This window comes from Dendrobates tinctorius, unplaced genomic scaffold (genome assembly GCF_039654945.1).
Source record: "Dendrobates tinctorius isolate UK_male_01 unplaced genomic scaffold, ASM3965494v1 ptg000056l, whole genome shotgun sequence".
Lineage (NCBI taxonomy): Eukaryota > Metazoa > Chordata > Amphibia > Anura > Dendrobatidae > Dendrobates > Dendrobates tinctorius.
This window is the reverse complement of record NW_027361724.1, coordinates 9,656,210-9,683,191: the sequence shown is the minus strand read 5'-3', so window position 1 is coordinate 9,683,191 and position 26,982 is coordinate 9,656,210.

Genomic DNA, 26,982 nt, shown 5'->3' with positions numbered 1-26,982 from the left:
ATACATTACCCACAAAATATTTGAAACCTTATTATTTTTTGGGCAAGGTGGAATATGGCTCCGTGTTAGGATAGCAGTATCTCTGGTGTTATTTTTGTCTGTATTCTATTATGTATAAATTTGTCTATTTATAATAAAATTTATATTTTATTGGCAATTTATACAGTGTTGTTTTTGGTGGTTTGATATTGATTTCAGTTTTTGCCACACAATTGTTGTTTTTTTATGTTATTTTCCATGGTCTCTTCAGACCATAGACCATTATTACAGAAAAAACACATGCCTCACCAGTCATCTTCAAATAGGCATTGAGCAATGATGTATCATATCTGGTCCTCAGGGTCTTTTCTATTGGCCGACATGAGCCACATCTTTGGAGTCTTCTCTCTTGAGTGAGACTTCTGGTAATGAACAGATCCTGAATGTCAGTGCATGTCAAAATTTTATCATAATTTGCCTGTTGAAGAGCAATAACTCCAGAGATTCAATGTATAATGGTAAAATAAAGATGTCTTGATTAACGGACTATACGCAGCGAGCAATGGAAAGGTGAGGGTGATTAATTCTATTTTAATTTAGAATTTTTTTATATTTTGACTCTTGCAGTATTTCAAATAATACAAGTGAGTTCACCCATCACTAATAAAATACAATTAGTCCTCAGATTCATTTTTTGCACTTTACATGTGTGGTCATTGTTTTAACCAATCTCTTTTTTGATAGGAGCCATATGAGACATTAAACTTTTTAGAATGCCCTGACATTTAACAGCCAGAACACATTTCTATTGGTTGGACTAGACTGAAAAAGGCTCTTTTACTGATCACAATTTTTTTTCTTTGAACCATTTATTGCTATACAGAATCTTGAATTAGGTATGCTGATGAGTGAAAATTGATGAAATTATACTTAAAATCCTGCTTTCTCAACCATTGTGAGACTGGTCGACATGAGTATTCACATTTCTTTAATAAAACATGGGTGCCATCTAGGTTTGCTATGTTAGATAAGGTTAATTGAAACTGCAAGGAAAAAAAGCGCAATAGGGTCTTATCTGAGAAAACCAAGATATCAAATAGTAATTTATACTCACCGTATATAGGAGAGTAACAAGCATAAAGAAATGCGGTCAGCTTGCTGCACATCCAAATGACCACGCTGTGGCCATAAATCTTCAGATTCACTAGTAGGATTTTTTATGGATTAAAACGTGCGCTGCCAGACCATCACTCCTCACAAGTTGTGTACTTAATATATTTATTTCCCAACGCGTTTCGAGGTCATAAAACCTCTTCCTCAGGGGATGACATGTACAGGCAGGTAAAGACATTGCCGGTTTTATACATACACAGTTCAAATATTGGCGCCAAGAGTCACATGTTGGGAAGGGGATAAAGGTCAGAGATCATCAGTGTAAATGTTTAAAAACTTAGTACATCCAACAGAATTAATTCATTTGATGTGTTCCCAGGTAAAAGATTGAGAAGAGAAAGAGAGAGTGAAGAGAAATCTTTTTCTTCTTTTTCTCCTTCTCTTTCAGCAACATCTCCTCTGCTCACTTGGAGTAGCGGTTTATACAGTGGCTATCACTTCCTTTCGTTCCTTTTCTGCGGGTTCGTTTAGTGCTTTTTTTTTTTTTTCTTTTTCTTTTTTTTCCTTTTATTTCTTCTTTATTTCTCTTCACTCTCTCTTTCTCTTCTCAATCTTTTACCTGGGAACACATCAAATGAATTAATTCTGTTGGATGTACTAAGTTTTTAAACATTTACACTGATGATCTCTGACCTTTATCCCCTTCCCAACATGTGACTCTTGGCGCCAATATTTGAACTGTGTATGTATAAAACCGGCAATGTCTTTACCTGCCTGTACATGTCATCCCCTGAGGAAGAGGTTTTATGACCTCGAAACGCGTTGGGAAATAAATATATTAAGTACACAACTTGTGAGGAGTGATGGTCTGGCAGCGCACGTTTTAATCCATAAAAAATCCTACTAGTGAATCTGAAGATTTATGGCCACAGCGTGGTCATTTGGATGTGCAGCAAGCTGACCGCATTTCTTTATGCTTGTTACTCTCCTATATACGGTGAGTATAAATTACTATTTGATATCTTGGTTTTCTCAGATAAGACCCTATTGCGCTTTTTTTCCTTGCAGTTTCAATTATTCTAAACCCCTGACGGTGCGTGGAAAACACTGTTAGTGCTTTGGATTTGGAGCAGCAGAGGGTCCGTTACTCTGTTCAAGGATGGAATATTTTCAGAATAGACTCTCATCCAGAGAAAGATTAATACTACAGACAATTGGAAATATCGGCTTTTCTACTGGGGAGGAGGAAACTGTTAACCCTTTCAGTGAAGATGAAACAAAGACACTCCGGAAGATTTTTTATAACTTTAAAGAAGCTATTAAGGAGGAACTCCATTATGGTTTGGATGCTCGTTTTTTATCGATCTATTTAGAAGAGAACATATGTCCTCGGGGACTGAGGTTAGTGTTCGACTCACCTTTTATGAATGATTTGAGCTTCACGCAAGATTGGGACAATAACCTCAACAATTGTATGCATAAAATGATTTTATTACTATATAAAAAAAGATCTAAATTGGCCGAACTGGCAGCTCTCAAGGTTATGAATCTATCAAAAGATCTTATCCCTTTCCATAAACATCCAGAATACAAGAAGATTAACTCTAACGTTATAACACATGTCATGCAAGTGGAGCATGAAACTATATTAAAAAAATCAAAAAAATTACAGAGAGACAGAGAGGACTATAGAAATAAGACTAAAACCGTTGAGAAGAAATGTAGTACCGAGTGTTTGAATGAAATAACCAATGTGACAGAACAAGATAAAATAAAAGACAAAACCATTTTAGGACAATCCTCTATACCTTTAGGTTTTCCCCCCAAAGGTCCACCAACTGGAAATAAGGAAAATATTTTTTCTAAACCCCCTGTTATAAAAAGCACTGCAACTACTGCACCACTTATTGAAGCCATTAAACATTTAGAAAGTATTAAAAAACAAATAAAACACTTTAATGATAATGACACTAAGAAGAATTTAATTGATACCACTAATCCTACCATTATTAATGATAAAATCATCACACCCACTCCTGTGGCTCTCTCTTCACCTGCACTTATTGAATTTCCTGAGTCTACTCCTAATTCACTATTGGACCTTTCTATACATGAGGATATGGATCTAAATATATCCAAAAACAATTCCGTCCCTAATAGTATTTTTTCTAATACTTCCGATGGGAATACGATCCTAATTGATAATTCAAACACTAATAATACCGCTACGGTTCCTTTTTTACCGCAGACAGTAAAAAACTCTCAGGTAAAAAACTTTTTTTCACCAAGAACTGGAAAAAGAAAGGGCTCTATAGAGGATGCAGAGGGGGCCGAAAAAAAGAAAGGCAAAATAAATGGAAAATAAAGGATAAAAATAAATGTTCTTCTGAGGGTAGTAATATTTTTAATTTATCCTCTCACATTCTCACTACTGATGAAATTAGAGTCCTCTCAAAAGGGTTGAATTTCTGCCCCACTTACAAAACAAACGATTTTGATCTTTTTTTAGACCTTCAATTGTTCATTAGAAAACTTACATTAAAAAGACATTTTGCAATTAAAGAAATGAATAAAACTATGCGTAATGGTACAAATGAAGACACACAAATTAATAGTGAAGTAGATTGTGAATCTTTTCATTTAAATGTCCCAATTAAATCCAAATTTTATCCATTAGAAGATAGAGGCCACTATCTAAAAGTCTTCAGCGATGTTGTACAAAGGAAATTCAAAGAGATTTTTTCTACTAAAGCTACTTATAGTTATAAATGTAATCTAACTAAAAATGAAAAAATCGCTCTGAAAACATTGAAATCTAATACCGAAATAATAATTCGATCTGCTGACAAGGGTGGAGGGATCGTAATCCAGAATAGAGATGAATACTGCAACGAAGCTCTCAATATATTATCAGATGATAAATATTATATTAAAGTCCCTTTTGACACCTTAATCAGGTCCAGAGTTGCTTATGACAATTTAATCTTGGAAGGAAAAAATAATAATATATTTGATAAAAATGAATTGAAATTTCTTCATGTAACGGACCCAAGGACCCCTTTCTTTTATCACTTGCCAAAAATTCATAAAAGCTTGGTTAATCCTCCAGGGAGACCCATTATCTCTGGCATCAACTCATTAACCAGTAATTTATCTCATTACATCGACAGAATAATGGTTTCTCATGTTCCCATACTAAAAAGTTTTATTAAAGACTCTACTCAACTAATCCAATTTTTACAACATATTGATTGGAAGCCACAGTATATACTGGTAACCATGGACGTATCTTCGTTGTATTCGAACATCCCACACAATTTGGGTTTAGCTTGTTTTAATAAGGTCCTATTGAAAGATGTTAGACTGAGTAAAGGACAAAAAAACTTTTTATTAAAGGGTATGGATTTTATATTGAATAATAATTACTTCACTTTTAATGGAATTTTATATCACCAGCAACTCGGGACCGCGATGGGTTCAAAAGTAGCACCAACTTACGCTAATATTTTTATGGGGGTATTTGAAGAGTTTTATATTTTTAAATCTAGATGGTGCAGTAACTGTATTTTTTACAAAAGATATATAGATGATTTGTTCTTTATATGGGACAACTCTGGTAATAATATTGGTGATTTTATTCGGGACATTAGTAACAATATTTGGGGTTTAAGTTTCTCAGCAATCTATGACAAAGAAAATATTAATTTTTTAGATCTAACTATTTATATTGAGAACAATAGAATTCTAACAAAAACTTTTTTTAAAAATGTGGATACAAATAGTTATATCCCTTTTAGTAGTGGTCACTTTGGGAAATGGTTGAGGAACATTCCTGCTAATCAATATAGAAGAATAAGGAAAAATTGTACAGACACGAAAGTTTTTAAGGACCAGGCAGAATTATTAAAAAATAGGTTTACCGATAAAAATTACCCTGATAATTTACTTACAAATGCCTTCAACAAATGCATCAATCTATCTCAAGATAGTCTTATTAATGGCATTAAAACGGTTAAACCTAAAAGCAATAAATTTATGACTAATTTTATCACGCAATTTTGTTCCGAACACACAGAAATTAGGAAAATTCTGAGGAGTAACTGGCACATTTTATTGAATGACCCCGTATTGCAGAAATTCCTCCCAAGTAACCCTGGTGTAACGTTTAGAAGAGCCCCCACCATTAAGTGCACAGTGGCTCCTAGCCGGTTAAAAAATGTTAAAAGTAGTAGTGAATCTTTATCTGTCTATAAAACCCCTCTTAAGGGTATTTTTAAATGCGGCAAGAGGAACTGTCTATGTTGTACTTGCATCGCACATAAAGATAAGAACTTTAAATCAACTAGTACGAACAAAGTTTTCCCTATTAAGGAGTTTCTTTCCTGCACCACTGACTTTGTGATTTATTTGATTGAGTGCGAATGCGGTAAGCAGTATGTGGGGAAGACAACCCAACCACTACATTTGAGAATTAACTCTCACAGACACAATATTAAAAAAGGGTTTTTGAAGCATGGTCTTTCTAGGCATTGTACAGTTGAGCATAATAAAAATCCAAATGGTTTGAAAATTAGCCCCATTGAACATATTCCAAATAATATTACTGACAGAATGGGGTCACTTAACAGAAAGGAAGTTTTTTGGATTTATAGGCTGAATACTTTAAGACCTAATGGTCTTAACGAAATCACTGAAGTCTTCCTGTAGAAATAAATTGACAGCTCATCCCCTGGTCTGAATAATTTTTTTAAATAGATATTGAGTTTAATAAAGTTTATTCTTATTTATTTTTTTTGTGCAACATATCTTTAAGATTGCGTTTTTATGTTTCAACTCTGGCTACCGCTCTCTGAACTTGTCATGCGTCTTTTATTATTTCTGGTTTTATCATCTGTAGTTTTATTGTGTGTAAGTTACTGCTTGTATAATAATATAATTTTATTGCACTTGTTTTACGCTTTCAGGGTGTGGGACTCTCCTGTTCCTCCTTCTTTTCCCTTCTTCCTCTGGACGCGATCTTTCTCCTTCTGATCCTCTGGGCATATTTCCCTCTTTGAATCGGCTCCCTCTTCTGTGTGCCTCTGTCCTCAGGACTGTCTATAGAAGCGTTCTTTCTCCAGCGATTCTAATTAGTTTATCAGACATGCATACACCATCTTTGTTTCTATTAATTTCTCACCATCTTTATTTTTATTAATTTCTTATTTTTACATTGGGTCAGACTCGTTTTTTATTCATATTTTATTCATATATATTTTTTATTTATATATATTTTTTATTCATATATTTTTATTCATCCAATTTTTACTGTATTTTATATACTAATAAAGATTTTAACATATTCATTTCTAATAATATTCACATCATTTTTATTATCATATATTTTCACATAATGGCTCTCATTTATTCTTATTCTTTTTCTCCTTCTCTTTCAGCAACATCTCCTCTGCTCACTTGGAGTAGCGGTTTATACAGTGGCTATCACTTCCTTTCGTTCCTTTTCTGCGGGTTCGTTTAGTGCTTTTTTTTTTTTTTCTTTTTCTTTTTTTTTCCTTTTATTTCTTCTTTATTTCTCTTCACTCTCTCTTTCTCTTCTCAATCTTTTACCTGGGAACACATCAAATGAATTAATTCTGTTGGATGTACTAAGTTTTTAAACATTTACACTGATGATCTCTGACCTTTATCCCCTTCCCAACATGTGACTCTTGGCGCCAATATTTGAACTGTGTATGTATAAAACCGGCAATGTCTTTACCTGCCTGTACATGTCATCCCCTGAGGAAGAGGTTTTATGACCTCGAAACGCGTTGGGAAATAAATATATTAAGTACACAACTTGTGAGGAGTGATGGTCTGGCAGCGCACGTTTTAATCCATAAAAAATCCTACTATGTTAGATAAGGTAGCATTCAGAAGTGGAGGAGATTCCTGGGTGTTTGCATTTCACTAATGAATAAAGGGAGGAGCAAAACACTCACGATTTGTATAAAAGGTGAAGACAGCTTGGTAGCTGCACAACTCTTCTGCTGTTTGTTGGTGACTGGTCACTAAGCATTTGTGAAGAAATAACAATGGATACCCAGGCACAGACAAACCCTGAAAAGGTTATGTTTGCTTTTAGTTTTAATTTCTAGAATTATCAAAGAAATAAGATATTTTAGGATTTTTCATTGCCTGTTATTTTGCAACTTTCCTTAAATGTTTAACATTTCTAATATGTATATTAAAATTGACAGTATTCTGAATTACTAAAGATGACTGGTTAGCATGTAGGAAATAGGCCAATGTCAGAGGATCTAGTTTATACAATTTTTCTATGGCCTACATATTTGAAGATAGGGCTTAACAATTTTAAGGGAGTAGTTTTCATGAAAGGCTATTTTGTTATTGGAGGATAGTCTGATCTGAAATTTTTTGCATATTCTAAAAAATACAATGTCACCTTAGTCAATATAATGTCTTTAATATAATGCAATAGCTTTTCTACAGACCTCAACTAATGCTTCTGTCTGTCTCTCACACAGATATGCTGCTGCGGCCCCGTGCTCAGTTCTACATACCCAGAAGAGGATTGGTACCAAGATATGGGTTGTCCGGCACATGGAGATACTCCAGAAGGGGAATCGATCTGCCTGACCGATCTAATGCAGCAAGGTCCATTTAGGAAGCGGCCAAGGCTTTTGCCATCGCATGTCAAAACATTTATATTTGTTCATATAAACAGAAAAGAAACCGAGGACACAACTGAAGAGAGTGACACAGAGGAGAGTGACACAGAAGAGGAACCTGAGGTTTTGGAATTTAATGAAAGTGAAGACAGTGACTCAGAGACCATTCCAGAGCCTCATCCAAAAAAGAGGTTTCTTCAGCGCTTTTTGCAAGAGCAATGATTCTTTTTCAATTGTATGGACTAATAATAAAAGTCTAAATTTTTTAATACATAGATTCCACGTGTGTTGTGTGATGCAGATTTAAAACTCATAATACTGTAATAAATCAAATTAGTCACCTAACGAAATGTGCCAAACTTACTAGAGGTTTTTACTTGATTCCCTTCATGTATTACATAATGACCCCAAGCTGGTATCCACCCCAAAAACACTCAATATATTTACTTTAGGGGTATTTCTTTAAACAATAACCATTTTCTTTAGCAAATGGCCAATATCAAATAGCAAACACCATGACTCTTTGAATATATTATATTTCATTTAGATTTAGAGGGTAAAAGTAAGCAACACTGCAAAGGAAGTGCAAATAGGATGCAAATAGTGGATCATTGCTGTGAGTTACCCATAGATGACAATAAACAAAATAGAACTTTTTTCAGGATAAATCTAAACAGAAAATAAGCAATATTGAGGGTGTTGTGGATATGGTATGCATAGGAAATGGTTAAAATATTGTGGTAAACCAGCATCAACAAATTTTCAAGAATACAGTAGTTGTTACACAGGTAAATATCAACCGATCTGAATATATCAAACAGGTCACCAAGAGATATCTGATACATTTTCAAAGCTCAGAGATTTTTAATCACCATCATGAGAAAAAAAACTTGTCTGATGTATACGTACGTGTGAGCGAACCTTTAAAGCAGTGATGAGAGCATCCTACAAGTGCAAATCAAAATGAAACTAAATTTACGACGGTTATGTCAGAAAAATTATTCCACAGCCCCAATATGTAGAGTGTTTTATTCTGCACTGTGACACCTCAGTAACATCTGAAATTCCAAAAAAGGTAACATTATATACTATATTGTATACATCATGACAAATTTCTTATTACTGCAACAAAATATAGCAATGTAGCCAACAACTGACTAATACCATGAAATAATTTTCAGAAACATTGCACGGTTAACTCTGAATAGTGTGAATATTTATGAAATAAGGAAGATGGAAGCATTTGTCAGCAGATAATCACGTGGAAGAAACAGAACATCAGGTACATTTTGAGTGGATCTTAGCAGACCTTGATCTAATTTAGAATCTGGTCTAGGATTACAGGTTTAATGTAAAGAAATGTTACCACAATTCCTGAAGATAATATATTTTTGATGATGTAGTAGCATTGGTTACTTTGTTACTGTTATTAGAATTGCTAAAAGATTAATTTACTTTACCTTGTGAAAGGAACAGGAGTGGAGATCAAGGTGATGAATAAATCTATTAAGTCTTCAATTTTTGCCCCAATACTATAAAGAGAATTACATTTACTTTTCTAAGCTACCAGTGTATTAAGGATTATCAGCTATAAACCGCCATGGCTATGCATATAAGGGTCTTGTCTCAAAATCTTTGCAAGTTTTAATTCTGTATCATATAGATAGGGAATATTGCACTATATTGTAAATAAATTTTCACCAAACTAAATAGTGAACAATGTGTGAGGATGCTTGATGGCAGGAAATTCATCTAGTCTTCTGGAATAGAATATATGAACCATATCTGTATGACAACTGCCATTCAGTAATTTTTTGTCAACAAGAAATCAATGGCTGCTATAATATCAAACTATAATATTATACAAACTATTAAAAAGCATTAAAGTTAATTTAGTTAATATCTGGCTTTCGATTATAGAAGATAATTTGCCGGTTAACTATATTCAAATTTGTTGAAAACAGAAACCCTAGAAGTAGCTCTAATATTAAGTAACCAAATTGACAATGGCGCTTTTGTACTAAGGTAAAGTAAATGTTCATTTATTTGGGATATAATTAAAAGAATCTAAATTAACATTAAACATTTTTACTTCAAGACCTGGCATCAAGATTATGGCCAATAACAAAAAAAAGTTTTGTTGCATCTCTATTAGGATTAAACATACTGTCTTAAGGCCTTTTTACATTTAGCGATGCATCAGCGATCCCGACCACGATATTACCCGGTCAGGATCGCTGGTGCATCACTAAATAGTCGCTAATGAGCTGCCAAACAGGGAGATCTCAGCAGCGACGCAGCAGCGGTCTTTACTTACCTGTCGCTTGTCGGCGCCAGCAGGAAGCCGCTAACAAGAAATGGACCAGGCAATCATCAATAACCAGCGGGGAAGCCAGTCCGAGGTAAGTATCACATGTAGCGATATCGCTAGCAATATCGCTGCTGCGTCACAAAACCGGTGACGCTTTAGCAATATTGCTGGCGATTTCGCTATGTGAAAGCCCCCTTTACTGCAACATGCAAATCAATGGAAAATTACACTGACACAGGTAAAATAGGGAAATATGTATGTAATAGGGCAATGTAAAGTACCCAGTAGACAGTTGAACGTAACTGGGTTTGTGATGCACCTCACATTTTGTTAGTGTTCTCCTTTCAAACCAAAACTTAGTTATTTGTCATCCAAACAATGTTTAATTGTATTGTACAGGCAACTATAGAGAAAAAAATGTATAAGTAAGCATGTAGAGAAAACTTTATAATGCAAACTTACTAAATTTTGTACACTTTTTCCTGTAAATCTAGCATAATGAAAAATCCTAAATAAATTCAAGGTAGAAATATAAATTGACTAGAGCATTTATGGTAGAAAATAATCTTATCCTGCTGATCTTTGTAAAACTTATGCTTGTAAAATGAATTATCAAGGTTCATTTTCAAAAGTAGGTAATTGTTAACTCCGAGTCAATATAGTAAAGCAACTTACTAATACCCACATTTTATATGTCCCCCCATGTAATACACAATAGATTACTCATCAATACAAGTCAAGTCATTAAGATATAAGAAAATGTAATAAGGTACAAGTAATAATCACCTAGTTTATAATAAAGTGTAAAATTAAGTTAAAGAGGTATTCCCATCTCCAAGATCTTAACCCAATATTAACAAAAACGGCTAATTAAAAATCTAGATTAATCCACTTTTTGTCCACCAATTATACAAATGGCACTTCCAAATACAACTTACAAAACATAAAGGGACAGTGATAAACTGTCACCAATAGAGGAGAACCATACATGAACACAAAATTCTGATTTTAATGATTAAAAATCAATAAAATTCATCGATCTTTTACCTGTTTGATATGTAGTACAAATAAGGGATACTACAGCTGTATACCAGCATATGATTAAAGGGTGCACATGTGGTAATTATTAGAGTTGAGCGACATTTGGTTTTTTAGGGTCGCGTTTCGTTTCGTGAAACCCGACTTTTCCAAAAGTCGGGTCGAGCAAGATCGTCCGATTATAGGGAAAAGTCGGGGTCGTCCCGAAACACGAAACCCAATGTAAGTCAATGGGGAATAAAAGTCGGCAGTGAGAGGAGGACAGGAAACACACCTACAGTGCCCATTTGAATGCCAAAAGCATCAATTCTTCTTACTTAAGCTTGTCAACCTTAATTAACTTCATAATATAAGTTACGCACTGAAAAATGGGGGTTATTTGGCTAAAGTTGTGGGGGGGGAGGGCTGGCTGCAGGTTTTCATGTGCCCTGGGCGAAAGAGCGCCCCTTTAACACATACCACAACTCATCATGCTCCGATACGGCAGATAATAGCGGTATAGTACAATGAAAAATACCTCACTTTTTACATCTCATGACGAGGCCCATCTATTTCTCCATACAGAATCATTGGTCCCATATAATGTTTGAAACAGTATATGATGAGCTCCACATAATGCTACAGTATATGTTGGTCCCCATGGATGAAGCTCCACTGTCTTATGGGCCAAAATAATTCTCCAAACATAATGGGCCCCATTTCTAATGCTCTAGTGTATAATGGGCCCTGTAAATGCTGCTCCAGTGTCTGATGTCCACCTTTGGAATGTTCCAGTGTATGGTGGGCCCCATCTATCATTCTCCAGAGTATAGTGCTCCCCAAAAATTGCTGTCCCAACATTGAAAACAATCAAATAAGTCTCCTCGCTAGGGAATCCCTGTACTTGTCTGGACAGGTGCTGTAGCTTGCTTAACAGCTCGCCAGCCGTTCTCACGCCCAGTATGGATTGCACGTGATTGCACAATGGTTAGAAAGGGTACCGTATCCCCGGATAACATGTATGGATAGCGTACACATTCAAAATATATGTCTCAGGAGGCAGGCTCAGACGGTGTTAGGCCCAGTATGGATTGCACGTGATTGCACAAAGGTTAGAAAGGGTACCGTATCCCCGGATAACATGTATGGATAGCGTACACATTCAAAATATATGTCTCAGGAGGCAGGCTCAGACGGTGTTAGGCCCAGTATGGATTGCACGTGATTGCACAAAGGTTAGAAAGGGTACCGTATCCCCGGATAACATGTATGGATAGCGTACACATTCAAAATATATGTCTCAGGAGGCAGGCTCAGACGGTGTTAGGCCCAGTATGGATTGCACGTGATTGCACAAAGGTTAGAAAGGGTACCGTATCCCCGGATAACATGTATGGATAGCGTACACATTCAAAATATATGTCTCAGGAGGCAGGCTCAGACGGTGTTAGGCCCAGTATGGATTGCACGTGATTGCACAAAGGTTAGAAAGGGTACTGTATCCCCGGATAACATGTATGGATAGCGTACACATTCAAAATATATGTCTCAGGAGGCAGGCTCAGACAGTGTTAGGCCCAGTATGGATTGCACGTGATTGCACAAAGGTTAGAAAGGGTACCGTATCCCCGGATAACATGTATGGATTGCGTACACATTCAAAATATATGTCTCAGAAGGCAGGCTCAGACGGTGTTAGGCCCAGTATGGATTGCACGTGATTCCCAAAGATTAGAAAGGGTACCGTATCCCCGGATAACATGTATGGATAGCGTACACATTCAAAATAAATGTCTCAGGAGGAAGGCTCAGACGGTGTTAGGCCCAGTATGGATTGCACGTGATTGCACAAAGGTTAGAAAGGGTACCGTATCCCTGGATAACATGTATGGATAGCGTACACATTCAAAATATATGTCTCAGGAGGCAGGCTCAGACGGTGTTAGGCCCAGTATGGATTGCACGTGATTGCACAAAGGTTAGAAAGGGTACCGTATTCCCGGATAACATGTACGGATAGCGTACACATTCAAAATATATGTCTCAGGAGGCAGGCTCAGACGGTGTTAGGCCCAGTATGGATTGCACGTGATTGCACAAAGGTTAGAAAGGCTACCGTATCCCCGGATAACATGTATGGATAGCGTACACATTCAAAATATATGTCTCAGGAGGCAGGCTCAGACGGTGTTAGGCCCAGTATGGATTGCACGTGATTGCACAAAGGTTAGAAAGGGTACCGTATCCCCGGATAACATGTATGGATAGCGTACACATTCAAAATATATGTCTCAGGAGGCAGGCTCAGACGGTGTTAGGCCCAGTATGGATTGCACGTGATTGCACAAAGGTTAGAAAGGGTACCGTATCCCTGGATAACATGTATGGATAGCGTACACATTCAAAATATATGTCTCAGGAGGCAGGCTCAGACGGTGTCAGGCACAGTATGGATTGCACGTGATTGCACAAAGGTTAGAAAGGGTACCGTATCCCCGGATAACATGTATGGATAGCGTACACATTCAAAATATAAGTCTCAGGAGGCAGGCTCAGACGGTGTCAGGCACAGTATGGATTTGACTGCCCAGATTACACAGCGGAGGAGCAGGGAGAGGTAAAGATTGCAAATGCTGGGGCCCTGCCCAAGCAAGGGGGGCCCACTCGTGGGCATCGGTACTGGCACTGGGCCCCTCATAGTACAGCGGTGTGTCTGACGGCGGGTGTGCACCACCACCGTCAGAGACACTTGATTGCACTATGAGGGACCCTGTGCCAGTGCCCGCGCCCAAGAGTCGGCCTACCCACCTGTCCAGGGCAACGGCACTCGCACGGTGTCGTGCGGTAGGTGGTGACCCCGGCCATGGGGGGGGGAGGCAGCACAGTTAGGGAGTTTTAGAAAGTGGCATATGTTGATGTTGGACATTCAGCTGATGCAAAAGGCAAAATAGGTGAAGTACCAGGAAGAGGTGGACCAAAGCAAGCCATTTTTCTGTCACCCTATGTGTCATCAGGGGAAGGTGGGACAAAATCCTTGGAAACCCATGCGTGGTTCATTTTAATGAAGGTTAGATCATCCACATTTTGGGTTGACAGACGGGTCCTTTTTTCTGTCAGGATTGATCCAGCTGCACTGAAGACTCTTTCCAATAGCACACTTGCAGCTGGGCAAGCGAGCTCCTGTAAGGCATATTGGGCCAATTCAGGCCAGGTGTCCAGTTTAGCGGCCCAATAGTCAAAGGGGAATGACCTGTGTGGGAGAACATCGATATGGGAGGAAAAGTAGTTTGTAACCATAGTTGACAACTGCTGTCTCCTGTCACTTTCCATCGATGCAGTATTACCAGTTGTGTGAGCGGTATTTGAAAAATCAGTCCACAACATTGTCATGAAACCCCTGTCTCCAACGCCACTTCTGCTGTGTGCACCACGAACACCTCTGCCAAGCTGCCCCCGGCCCGTACGGCTCGTGTGAGAACCATCACCGCTGCTGTGTGCTGGGAATGCCTCAAGCAACCGATTTACCAGAGTTGCTTGTTTATTAGCCAATATTAGGTCAAGGTTCTCCTGTGGCATGATGTTTTGTAATTTGCCTTTATAGCGTGGATCCAGGATGCTGGCCAACCAGTAGTCGTCATCGTTCATCATTTTGGCAATGCGGGGGTCCCTTTTTAGGATCCGCAAGGCATAATCTGACATGTGGGCCAATGTTCCCGGTGTCAATGATGCACTGCGAGTGCTGGGTGGAGGAGCACTTTCTGGCAAATCCACATCCCTCCAGTCACGCACAAACCCTGTACCAGACCTTACCACGCCAACATTTTCACTTGCCCCACGAGATGCATCCTCCTCCCCTATGTAATCATCCCCATCATCCTCCTCCTACTCCTCTTCTTCCTCCACCTCGTCCAGGAGAGGTCCCTGAGCAGACAATGGCTGAATGTCATCAAGGATTCCCTCCTCCTCTTCCTCCTCATCAACATTGGCTGCAGACGCCTGCTCCTTAAGGTGTGTCAAAGTTTGCATGAGCAGACGCATAAGTGGGATGCTCATGCTTAGGATGGCGTCGTCTGCGCTTACCAGCCGTGTGCATTCCTCAAAACACTGAAGGACTTTACAAAGGTCTTTCAGCTTCGACCACTGCACGCCTGTCAACTCCATGTCTGCTCTCAAAGTGCCTGGCCGTGTATCCTCCCACAAATGCATTATGGCCTGCCTCTGCTCGCACAGCCGCTCCACCATGTGCAGGGTGGAGTTCCACCTTGTTGCAATGTCGATAATGAGGCGGTGGTTGGGAAGGTGGAGCAATCGCTGCAGCTTCTGCATACGAACGGAGTGTACAGGCGACCGGCGGATGTGCGCGCACAGTCTTCGCACCTTCTGGAGCAGGGCTGTTAACTCCGGATAATTTTTGAGGAAGCACTGCACCACCAGGTTCAAGGTGTGAGCCAAGCAAGGTATGTGGCTGAGTTTTGAAAGGGCTATGGCTGCCACAAAATTACGCCCGTTATCACTAACTACCTTGCCTGCCTCAAGATGTACACTGCCCAGCCATGACTCAGTTTGTCGCTTCAAGTACTCGGCCAGCACCTCGGCGGTGTGTCTGTCGCCCAAACACATCATCTGCAACACAGCCTGCTGACGCTTTCCACTAGCTGCTCGATAGGGGGACACATCGTGTGCAACAGTGGCAGATGCAGATGGAGTGCTCGTACGACTGCGCTCTGTGGACGAGCTTTCGCTTCTGGAGGAGGAGGTCGAACGCCTACAGCCAACTGTTTCCTATACCGTGGGCTAGGCAGCACTGTCCCACCACCGCTGTCCCCTGTGGACCCTGCATCCACCACATTAACCCAGTGCGCAGTGATGGACACGTAACGGCCCTGGCCATGCCGACTGGACCATGCATCAGTTGTGAGGTGCACCTTTCCGCTCACTGACTGCTTGAGTGCATGGACAATGCGGTCTTTCACATGATGGTGGAGGGCTGGGATGGCTTTGCGAGAGAAGAAGTGGCGACTGGGTAGGTCATAGCGTGGTACTGCATAGGCCATGAGTTCGCGGAAAGCTGTGCTTTCCACCAACCGAAAGGGCATCATCTCAAACGAGATTAGTTTGGCAATGTGGGCGTTCAAACCCAGTGTACGCGGATGAGAGACTGAGTACTTTCTTGACCTACTCATAGTGTCTGGGAAGGTGAGCTGGACTTGAGAGCTGCATATGGTGGAAGTAGCGGTGGACAGGACGGACTGAGAGAGGGTTGATGATGGTGATGGAGTTGGTGTTCTTTCTGATGGCCTAGAATCAGTCTTTCGTTGATATAACAGTGGGATTCCCTGACTGCTGTGGCCTTGCAACGACACCTCAACATTTGCTGCTGTGCTAACCGGTGGGCTTACAGTGGGGGAAACAATGTAGCGTTGCTGACTACCTTCGTTGTGATCAGTTGCACATGTGGCACTTGAGGTTTGGTGTTGTGTCCACGCTTGCAAGTGCATGCTGGTTAAATGTCTAAGCATGCAACTGGTATTCAAATTTTTCAGATTTTTCCCTCGGCTAAAGGTCTTTGCGCACTTCTTACAGATAACCTTGGCCTGATCATGAGGATTTTGTTCAAAAAAGTGCCACACTGCACTCTTCCTACTTTGGCAGACATTTTGCGGCCTAGCACGCTGTGATCTTTTGACCCTCTGGACAAGCTGTCCAGCAACTCTTTTGATGTTTGGAACCTGTCTTTGGAGTGCTCCGGGCCTGCCAGATAACAGCTGTCGTGATGTCGATGTCTGCTGTGGATGCTCCTCATCTGAGCTATTGGAAGCAGCACCCTCTTCCCCCAATGGATGCCAATCTGGGTCAACAACTGGGTCATCCATCACCTCCTCTTCTATGTCATGTGCATCTTCCTCTGTGTCACCGTGTATGGTGGTATAGTGTGCGGGAAGGGGCACCTGAGTCTCATCAGGGTCAAAATCTGGCTCTGTACACTGCGAGGACAATGTAGTGCTCTGAGTGAATGTACCAGCAGAATCATCCATCAGCGGCTGTGCATCAGTGCACTCCATGTCAGATTCATCTTGGCCTGGGTAATTCACCATTTGACTTGATAATCCAGGCATGGTATGTGAAAACAGCTCCATGGAGTAATCAGTAGTATGGCCTGCGTCATCCTTCAATCTTGGTTGGCGTGAAGGACACAAGGAAAGGTGTGGTTCATGAACATGAGCCTCCAATGACGACTCAGTGCTTTTACTTTTTACAACTGAAGAAGAGGAGGCGATAGAGCTGGAGGCTGAGTCAGCAATGTAAGACAAAACTTTTTCCTGATGCTCTGCCTTTAAAAGCGGTTTGCCAACTCCTAGAAAACTAAGCGTTCGAGGCCTTATGTAGACAGACGATGACGCAGGGTCAGCACCTCCTGCATTCGGTCCTATTTTGCTCTTGCCACTACCATCAGGTCCACCACCAACACCATTATTACCAGCTGCCAACCCCCGCCCAATTCCACGGCCTCTTCCACCAGCCTTCCTCATTTTTGGTAGAAATGTAGACAAAATCCAACAAACTATATAGTAATGTAAAACAAGGTACAAGGTGTCTATAGGACAGGGGAGATTTAGAATTTCTGCACACACTTGTGGACAGTGGACACTTTTGGATTGTGTGAGGCCCACTGATATCTGAGCGCTATGTGACACGCTCGATGGCACAGCTGCCTGTGACCAAAGTGACGAGAGGATAATGGAGATTTTGAATCTCTGCGCACACTTTTGGACACTGGACACTTGTGGATTGTGTGAGGCCCACTGATATCTGAGTGCTATGTGACACGCTCGATGGCACAGCTGCCTGTGACCAAAGTGACGAGAGGATAATGGAGATTTTGAATCTCTGCGCACACTTTTGGACACTGGACATTTGTGGATTGTGTGAGGCCCACTGATATCTGAGCGCTATGTGACACGCTCGATGGCACAGCTGCCTGTGACCAAAGTGACGAGAGGATAATGGAGATTTTGAATCTCTGCGCACACTTTTGGACACTGGACACTTGTGGATTGTGTGAGGCCCACTGATATCTGAGTGCTATGTGACACGCTCGATGGCACAGCTGCCTGTGACCAAAGTGACGAGAGGATAATGGAGATTTTGAATCTCTGCGCACACTTTTGGACACTGGACACTTGTGGATTGTGTGAGGCCCACTGATATCTGAGCGCTATGTGACACGCTCAATGGCACAGCTGTGACAAAAGTGACTAGAGGATAAGGGAGATTGGATTGCTTTTAAAAAAGCAGTTTGCGGAGCAGTGGGTAAACAGCAATGCCAGCGTGTCAGGAAGCCTTAAAAGGCAGCCCAACAACCAACACCACTGATACACCACTATATAGCCTCCCCTTGCACTGCACACACAGTGACTTGTGTGTTGTGCAGGCCAAATCGCTAGCAGCAGAAGCAGTTTTTTTGTCTTCTTCCCTGCCTAACGCTCTCCCTACAGAATCAGCAGCAACCTCTCCCTATACTAAGATCGGCAGAAGTAAGATGGCGGTCGGCGTGCACGCCCTTTTATACCCCCTGTGACGCCCACCAAAGCAAGCCAATCACTTGCATGCCCTTCTGAAAGATGGTGGTGACCCGTGCCTAGGTCATCACGTTGCCCACAGTGTCCGTGGATCCTGATTGGCTGAAAAAGAGCGCAAAACAAACTTTTGAAACGCGACTTTGGCGCGTAAGTCGCCGACCTCGTGGCCGACCTCATCCTAGGGTCGGGTTTTGTTTCATGAAACCCGACTTTGCCAAAAGTCGGCGACTTTTGAATTTTTTCGACCCGTTTCGCTCAACTCTAGTAATTATCATTAAGGCCATGTGCATAATATAACTGGATACCTTGTGTCATTCTTTTTCATGTGATGTAGTGATATCCTTTTCTTTATTATTATTATATATGTGCAATATCTAATTTTCATTATTGTAAATATCAGTGGTTGTTATTGTCCCCATGGGGTATGTTCATTGTAATTAAAGAAAAGCAGTTTATTTTTATTGATTTTTAATGATTAAAATAAGCAGAATTTTGTATTCACGTATGGTTCTCTTCTATTGGTGACAGTTTATCACTGTCCCTTTTGTTTTGTAATTAAAAATCTAGTATACTGTAGTTCTTCTGATTCGCTATGTAGCTGATGCACTTTATGGGATTTAAAGCTGTATATTCCATCTGGCATAGTATGTATGTCACTTTTAATGGATGGATATGTTATTTTTTGCAATTATTGTTAAGTACTATTATCAGGTACACCCCTATATATCTATCATATGCACTTGATCATTGACTGAAAACTGTCCACATCTCCACAGACCAAAACGTTGCCACGATGGGCTAATAAAAGTAGCTCTTTATCCACTGAGCATGATATGATGCCTCCATTTTTTGGATTTCTACAGTTGAGGTTTGATCTTTGCCTGGGGGGATTTTCTCCCAATTTTTCATTTTTCTTTTTGTCTTTGTGCTGCTCTAGTTCTCTTTTTTTGTGTGATTAAAGTAAGCAATAATGCTGGATTAAGTCTATATTTACCTATGATTTTAATGCAGATTACAGTATTGTGATGGAAGAACCAGATTTTTTGGGTATCTTTTTACTTTTGGCTGTCTCTTTATATGGTTCAGAAAAGTTCCATGCACATTATAAAACAAAAACTGTATTCTTGAGAATACATTTTCTTTTTTTTAAATTCGAGGATAATGGAATAAGTTTAAAACATCACCAGTCCTAGGATCATTCAGTATTAAACATGTATTTTCTAGTCAATTAGAGTAGATTTTTAGCCAGCCTCTTAAGGTTATGCAAAAGTGGTTGACAGCTAACATTTTGCTTCACTGGCACAAAGCTAATTACAAAATAAAACAAAATCAAGTACAATTAAATTTCATTTGAATACCATTGCCTCACTCTAAGATTACAGTATTAAACCCCTTTTTCCAGTCCATGCTTTTCAATGCTGCAAATTTGTGGGGAATTTATTTACTAAAATTTTTGTAAAACATTTTGCTGAATATTAGTGATTACTGAATTACATCCTGTTCAAGGTAATTCAATTTCAAGGCTAAAGTTGAACAGTCTATATTGCCATAAAGATCTACCAGGAAGCCACAGCTCATATATGAGCTGACCGCAAGACAAAATGTAAAGCCAATCTTCACAATACAGGTATATATGGATCATGATGAGGCATGCTGGAGGATAAAGCATGGTGGATGTGGAGCCACAATGTATGACTAGAGATTTATCCAACTATTTTATAGTCTTGGTTATCACATTAATAGGGAAGTCAAACAATTTTTAAACTAAAATCCCTCATTGCTAGCCAGCATGTTGTACCAGAGGTTTGCTTTGTCATGACTGATGCATTTTAATAGGATTATTATTATCTGGTAATACATGGTGCAATATAATTTTTCCATGTTTGACATTTTTTGGAGATCACATATATGAGACTCATACTCTAAATGCCATATAGAAGTGCAGACGTGTGGGGCTGATTATCATGAATACATACAAGACAGTACAGAGCAGAGCCGCTTTCTGCTCTCTAAAGTGTTATCATTATCTTGTATAATCTTATATTGTATGACCGAATAAAAAATTCTAAATTTTTTAATACATAGATTGCACGCATGCAGATATAATACTCATAATACTGAAATAAATCTAATTAGTCACCTAATGAAATTTCCTAACTTTGTAGAGGTTTTTACTTGTTTCCCTTCATATATTACATAATGACCCCAAGGGTCATTTTTGGAGTATCACCATCTCTCTATAGTAATATATAGGGACGGATTGGGGCACTTTGTAAATTGGCGTTACGAGACGCTTACGCATGCGGTGGGAGGAGATAATTTTAGTTCTGGGGTCCAGGAACGTTTCTGCACGAAAGCTCTCATTCTGCGGCCTGAAATATCGCTCCTGATGGGGTCTACGCAGAAAAAACGTAAAAAAGTTTTTTCCTTAAAAGCGGCTACTGCGTATTTGGACACCTGTTTTTTGGACAATTAGCCGGCTCTCACTTTGCAAAATGTAATATTTTGAAATTCCACAAGTAGCAACTGTTGAACAAAATATATTTTTTTAGATGCAAAAGTGTAAAAACACCAGGTGGCGCTATTGCTCCTTTTATACATTCAGCCAGCTAAAAAGATGATTTTCAGTCCAAATAGTCGGCTCTCATAAAAGTCAGAGACGGCTCTTGGTAAAAATATAGATTACTATAGCCAGCTCTAATCCTTGGTATGTAATTTGTTAAAAAACACAATACATTTAGGTCCGATTTTGATGAAAAAGGAGTGTCGGTCATGTGCAGAGCTCTGTAAGCGCTTCTGTGGTCAAAACCGCATGCGTTTTGGGCGGACAGTTTTGTTAATCTGCGTAATTGTTGCTAAATATCAGATTTGTGCGATATCTAAAAATGCTCACATGGTAAAAAAACGTATGTGTTGTTGGCGCGATATTGAAAATGTGCGTGTAGTACGCTCTAAAAACGCTTAGACTTGCGCTAAATCCTATGCACAATTGCTGGTTCAAAAACAGTGTACGTTTTTGTCAGGATTTGACCAAAAATGAGAGCCGGCTAATTGTGCCAAAAATGAGCACAATAGCGGCTCTCATCCTCAGTATGTCATATTCAACAGTGAGAGCTGGCTAATTGCGCCAAAAATGAGCACAATAGCGGCTCTCATCCTCAGTATGTCATATTCAACAGTGAGAGCCGGCTAATTGTACCAAAAATGAGCACAATAGCCGGCTCTCATCCTCAGTATGTCATATTCAACAGTGAGAGCTGGCTAATTGCGCCAAAAATGAGCACAATAGCGGCTCTCATCCTCAGTATGTCATATTCAACAGTGAGAGCCGGCTAATTGTACCAAAAATGAGCACAATAGCGGCTCTCATCCTCAGTATGTCATATTCAACAGTGAGAGCCGGCTAATTGCGCCAAAAATGAGCACAATAGCGGCTCTCATCCTCAGTATATCATATTCAACAGTGAGAGCCGGCTAATTGTGCCAAAAATGAGCACAATAGCGGCTCTCATCCTCAGTATGTTATATTCAATAGTGAGAGCTGGCTAATTGTGCCAAAAATGAGCACAATAGCAGCTCTCATCCTCAGTATGTTATATTCAATAGTGAGAGCCGGCTAATTGTACCAAAAATGAGCACAATAGCCGGCTCTCATCCTCAGTATATCATATTCAACAGTGAGAGCCGGCTAATTGTGCCAAAAATGAGCACAATACCGGCTCTCATCCTCAGTATGTTATATTCAATAGTGAGAGCCGGCTAATTGTACCAAAAATGAGCACAATAGCCGGCTCTCATCCTCAGTATATCATATTCAACAGTGAGAGCCGGCTAATTGTGCCAAAAATGAGCACAATACCGGCTCTCATCCTCAGTATGTTATATTCAATAGTGAGAGCCGGCTAATTGTACCAAAAATGAGCACAATAGCCGGCTCTCATCCTCAGTATATCATATTCAACAGTGAGAGCCGGCTAATTGTGCCAAAAATGAGCACAATACCGGCTCTCATCCTCAGTATGTCATATTCAATAGTGAGAGCTGGCTAATTGTGCCAAAAATGAGCACAATAGCCGGCTCTCATCCTCAGTATATCATATTCAACAGTGAGAGCTGGCTAATTGTGCCAAAAATGAGCACAATAGCCGGCTCTCATCCTCAGTATATCATATTCAACAGTGAGAGCTGGCTAATTGTGCCAAAAATGAGCACAATAGCCGGCTCTCATCCTCAGTATATCATATTCAACAGTGAGAGCCGGCTAATTGTACCAAAAATGAGCGCAATAGCCAGCTCTCATCCTCAGTATATCATATTCAACAGTGAGAGCTGGCTAATTGTACCAAAAATGAGCACACTAGCCGGCTCTCATCCTCAGTATATCATATTCAAGAGTGAGAGCCGGCTAATTGTACCAAAAATGAGCACATTAGCCGGCTCTCATCCTCAGTATATCATATTCAACAGTGAGAGCCGGCTAGTGGTGCCAAAAATGAGTGCAATAGCCGGCGCTCACCCTCAGTATGTCATTTTAAATGTGAGAGCAGGCTGTCTGGCTCTGTTGGGCATTTGCGCCCCCTCAAGCCTGCAACACCAGGACCATTTTTATCCATGGACAGCCATGCTCTGACCCCCTGAAATCAAATTAACTGGGCAGCAGGGGGACAAGTGATACTGGTGTGTGTAGGTGGCCTCCTGTATGATATTCCTGCCACATTTGGTTTGCCTGACCACTTCTGCAGAAGAGTTATGGGGTTTGAGATCCCCCAAAACTGCCCCAGTCTGAAAATTTCTTTTCAAATCTGCTGTCCAATTCAGACATTGGCGCCCCTGGTGGGACTTCTGGTAACTCCAGAGGGGCCATTGGGGTGTTATTTGAAAGCTAATTACCAGACTGAGGTGAGGGAACAGTTCTTAGGGCTGAGTGGTGCTCTGTTGGCCATTTCTGCCCCCCCAAGCCTGCACCACCAGGATTCTTTTCATCAATGGACAGCCATACTCTGACCCCCTGAATTCAAATTCCCTGGGCAGCAGGGGGACAAGTGATGTCCCTGTGTGTAGGTGGCATCGTGCACAATATTCCTGCCAAGTTAGTTTGCCTTGTACTTTCTGCTGGGTAGTTGTGGGGTTTCAGAACCCCAAAACCGACCCAAGGCCTCAAAATGTCTTTTCAAATCTGCTGTCCAAATCAGACATTGGGGCCCCTAGTGGGACTTCTGGTTATGCCAGGGGGGGCATTGGGGTGTCATTTGAAACCTAATTACCAGACTGAGGTGAGGGAACAGTTCTTGGGGCTGTGTGGTGCTCTGTTGGGCATTTGTGCCCCCTCAAGCCTGCACCACCAGGATCCTTTTCATCAATGGACAGCCATGCTCTGACCCCCTGAATTCAAATTCCCTGGGAAGCAGGGGGACAAGTGATGTCTCTGTGTGTAGGTGGCCTCCTGGATGATGTTCCTGCCAAGTTTGGTTTGCCTGACCACCTCTGCAGTGGAGTTATGGGGTTTGAGAGCCCCCAAAACTGTCCCCGACTGAAAATGTCTTCTCAAATCTGTTGTCCAATATAGAATTTGGGGACCCTGTTATAGCCATCAATCTGCAACATTGAACAGTTAAAAAGAAAAAAAAAAGAGAGAGACAAAACCCTGCAGGGGATAGAGATAGATATCTTTCTCCTTCAGCTTCTTTTTCATTACTTTAGCTCTGCAGACATATGGTAAACGCCATTGTCTGTAAGTGTTGCAATGAGTCACTTCTAACTGGCTAGATACAAAACTTGCAGACTCTGTAATCTCAGGATAAATTACCAGACATGTCTTAATACCTTAGCTAAGGGAACTAACTTTACATGTAACTTTTAGCTCTATATGTGTGTAATAGAAGCTAGGCCTGTCTCTCTATTATATTACATTATATATTCTAAGTGTTATTGGCATGTATGCAGGAAGCAGGCCCTCACTATTAAAAAAAACATTCAGAGGGTGATAGCTGGCAATTGGAATTGATTTTTTGTCTAGGGAGATGGTTTTCAGGTAAAAAAAAATATGACGAATGTTAGAATCACAGGTTACAGGCAAAAAATGTCTTATTAGGGGAAACTGAAGGATTTGAAAATTACAGATTAAAGGCTAAAAAAGGGAAACAGTGGAAAAATAAAGTCTTACCTCAGTCTGGTAATTAACTTTCAAATGACAACTCAATGGCCCCTCTGGCGTTACCAGAAGTCGCACCAGGGGCCCCAATGTCTGATTTTTACGGCAGATTTGAAAAGACATTTTCAGTCTGGGGCAGTTTTGGGGGTTCTCAAACCCCTTAACTCCTCTGCAGAAGGGATCCAGAAAAACCAAACTTGGCAGGAACATCATCAAGGAGGCCACCTACACACAGCAACATCACTTGTCACCCTGCTCCCTAGGGAATTTGAATTCAGGGGGTCAGAGCATGGCAGTCCATGGATAAAAAGGGTCCTGGTGGTGCAGGCTTGAGGGGGCAGAAATGCCCAACAGAGCCAGACAGCCTGCTCTCACATTAAAAATGACATACTGAGGAAGAGAGCAGGCTATTGTACTCATTTTTTGCACAAATAGCCGTCTCTCACTGTTGAATATGACATACTGAGGATGAGAGCCGGCTATTGCATTCATTTTTGGCACATTTAGCCAGCTCTCACTGTTGAATATGTTATACTGAGGATGAGAGCCGGCTATTGTATTCATTTTTGGCACAATTAGCCGGCTCTCACTGTTGAATATGATATACTGAGGATGAGAGCCAGCTATTGTGCTCATTTTTGGCACGATTAGCTGGCTCTAACTGTTGAATATTACATACTGAGGATGAGAGTCGGCTATTGCGCTCATTTTTGGCACCATTAGCCGGGTCTCACTGTTGAATATGATTTACTGAGGATGAGAGCCGGCTATTGCACTCATTTTGGGCACAATTAGCCGGCTCTCATTGTTGAATATGACTAGTGTTGAGCATTCCGATACCGCAAGTATCGGGTATCGGCCGATACTTGCTGTATCGGAATTCCGATACCGACATCCGATATTTTTTCAATATCGGGCATCGGAATCGGAAGTTCAAAGTTGATTGACAGCCGAAATGACGTCATCATGATGCGCGGTGTGTGCGCATCATGATGCGCCGTCATTTCGGGCCTTCCGGGGGTCTATGCCGGGCTGCCGGGGGGCTGTGCCGGCCTGCCGGGGGGCTGTGTGGACTGCCCGGGGTCTGTACTGGCCTGCCGGGGGGCTGTGCCGGCCTGCCGGTGGTCTGTGCACCCTGTGGGGGTCTGTACCGGCCTGCCGGGGGGCTGTGCCGGCCTGCCGGGGGGCTGTGCTGATGTCCGGGGGTCTGTGCAGGCATCGTCCGATGGAACTACAAGTCCCATCGGGCGATGCCTGCTACCATGACAGTGATTGACACATTAGCCAATGATGGGACAGTAGTAGTCCCATCATCCGGCTAATGTGTTAAATGTAAAAAAAAAAAAAAAAAATACTACATACATACTACATGCATGCTACATACATACTACATGCTACATACATACCACATATATACTACATGCATGATACATACATACTACATGCTACATACATACTACATATATGCTACATACATACTACATGCTACATACATACCACATATATACTACATACATACTACATGCATGCTACATACATACTACATGCTACATACACACTACATACATACTACATACATACTACATGCATGCTACATACATACTACATGCTACATACATACCACATATATACTACATGCATGCTACATACATACTACATGCTACATACATACCACATATATACTACATACATACTACATGCATGCTACATACATACTACATGCTACATACATACTACATACATACTACATACATACTACATGCATGCTACATACATACTACATGCTACATACATACCACATATATACTACATGCATGCTACATACATGCTACATACATACTACATACATACTACATACATACATACATACTACATATATACTACATGCATGCTAGATACATACTACATGCTACATACATACTACATATATACTACATACATACTACATACATACTACATACATACCACATATATACTACATGCATGCTACATACATGCTACATGCTACATACATACTACATACATACTACATGCATGCTACATACATACATGCTACATACATACCACATATATACTACATACATGCTACATACATACTACATGCATGCTACATACAATACATTCATACAATACATACATAGACATACAGTACATATAACA